We start from the raw sequence: 2,534 nt of genomic DNA on the forward strand, positions 1-2,534 counted from the left end.
TTAACAATGAAACTGGTAGATCGAATTGCCGTAACACCTCTATTTGTTTAAATATTAATAATCGCGTTATAAATTCGGAAATAGAAATTGCAAATGAATTTGATAAATACTTCTCCGAAATCCCGATTGTCACGACCAAATACCTTAACTCTTCGCCAAAAGCAGCATATGATATGCTTAAATTACACGTACCAGTATCTTCTACTGATTTGAAATTTAAGTATGTTACAGGTAGCGTAGTATATATAATAAAAATCTTCAAATTAATTAACCTAAAAAATACAAAAGACCTATGGGGCCATTCGACTTATATTGTTAAATACATACTTGACATTATAGCACCTGAATTAGCAATAATATTTAATGAATGCATAGATGAGGGTGTGTTCCCTGACCTCATGAAATACAGCAAAGTTATACCATTGTTTAAATCGGGCAGTTCTCTTGACCCTGCTAATTTCAGACCTATTTCAGTGCTGCCTGTTTTTAGTAAAATTTTTGAAAAACTTTTGCTTCAACAGCTACAAATGCATTTTTGTAAATTAATGAACAAAAATCAGTTTGGTTTCACTAGGGGCTTATCAACAATTAATGCGGGTACTAGACTCATTGAGCACATCTTTGACGCCTGGGAAGAGTCACAGGATGCATTGGGCATTTTTTGTGATTTGTCAAAAGCATTTGACTGCGTCCACCATGAAACTTTACCCCTAAAACTAAAGCATTATGGAGTGAAAAATAGAGCCCTAAATCTGTTGAAATCATATTTAAGCGAAAGAGTTCAGATAGTCGATGTAAATGGCAAACGGTCTTCGGGTAAACCTGTGGGAATAGGTGTTCCACAGGGTTCTATTCTCGGTCCTTTCTTGTTTCCTATATATATTAACGATCTACCGTTTGTGGTAGATGATAGCCATGAGATTGTATTGTTTGCTGATGATACTTCACTTATTTTTAAAGTGAAGCGACGTGCGGATATTGATGACGAGGTAAGCAATGCACTCTCAAAGATAGTGCGTTGGTTTGAGACGAATAATCTGCACTTAAACAGTAAAAAAACAAAGTGTTTACGGTTCATTACACCAAACACAGCGGAGGTACAAACCAACGTACTTATAAATGACCAGAGATTGGAACTTGTGGACACTACGGTCTTCTTGGGTATCACGTTAGATACAAAGCTTCAGTGGGGTCCACATATTACCCATCTAGCAGATAGACTCAGCTCTGCGGCATATGCAGTTAGAAAGATTAGAGAGTACACGAATGTTGCGACCGCTAGATTAGTGTACTTTAGTTATTTTCACAGCATCATGACGTACGGTATATTACTATGGGGTCATGCTGCTGACATTGATATAGTGTTTGCACTGCAAAAGAGAGCTGTTCGTGCTATATATCAGCTTGGTTATAGACAGTCTCTCAAAGAAAAATTTAAAGAAATAAATATTATGACTGTTTATTGTCAGTACATTTATGAAAATTTTATATATGTTCACAAAAATCGTCACCTTTTTGCACACTAGAAATAAGGGATTGCTTGTAACTAATTCTAGTAGGCTTCATAAGATACATAATAGCTTTAAGGGTAAATGTATACACTTCTACAATAAAGTCCCAGCCACTGTTCAGGCATTATCTATAAATAAATTTAAATGTTTTATAAAAAAATGGCTCTGTCGTAAATCCTATTACTCCACTGCTGAATATCTAAATGATCGGACAGCCTGGGACAGGATTGTGATTATTTTATAGCGACTGTACAATATTGTATATTTTTATTGAAAAGAGCGCATAAAAAAAGAATGCTGGGAGAGTTTCTTGCGCCGCTTCTTCTCTCTCAGAGCGCCATTTGTTTCCGAAGCGGTAGTAGTATCTAGTAGCATAAGAAATGACATCAAAAAGAATTCTAAAGGAATCAATTTTGAGAAAATAAATGCCTTTATGCCTTTAAATATTTTTTTGATAACTGTTCACGTTTTTATAATACTCTGCCGTAAGTTATTCAAAATATCAATTAAAAGTTCTAAGCATTATGTTGTAAGTAAATTGAGTCGTAATGCCTATTAAAGGCCTACTGTAACAAGATTTCATTATGATGAATATCATTATAACGATGAGACGGCGTAAAGAATATTCTGTTTGCTTTGTTCAACTCTCAGGTTTATAACGAGGCGGTACTCGAACGGTTATCTCAGTTGGTTAGAGCACCGGCACAGAACGCCGGAGGTCGTGGGTTCGAATCCCGCATCGTTCATAAAATTTTGTTTTTCAAATTTTATTTGTGTAATTTAACTTATTTAATAACAATAAAAAAGTTTGCTTACTGTGTTCCAGTTGACTTCTTCTCTTCTTTACTGAGTCGCTATGATTCAAAGTGATAACACTGATCCTTTTGAATAATGAAATTTTGATATTTAAATTGGAATTTTGAATTGTTGAATCGACAATACTGTTGTAAGATAAATATTAATAAGTTGAGATTTACTGTTGCTATGTAGAATCATAGGGAATCAATAAAAACGGTTTAGATA

General features: G+C 34.5%; 1 non-coding gene across 1 annotated transcript; it reads left to right on the plus strand.

The window, feature by feature from the left end:
* Positions 1–2,183: 2,183 nt before the first annotated feature.
* Trnas-aga (transfer RNA serine (anticodon AGA)) lies at positions 2,184–2,257 on the plus strand. The gene has a single exon. It is a non-coding gene; the product is annotated as a tRNA-Ser (tRNA).
* The last annotated feature ends 277 nt before the right edge of the window (positions 2,258–2,534 follow it).

The sequence above is a fragment of the Leptidea sinapis genome, chromosome 4 (genome assembly GCF_905404315.1).
Source record: "Leptidea sinapis chromosome 4, ilLepSina1.1, whole genome shotgun sequence".
In the NCBI taxonomy this organism is placed as follows: Eukaryota; Metazoa; Arthropoda; class Insecta; order Lepidoptera; family Pieridae; genus Leptidea; species Leptidea sinapis.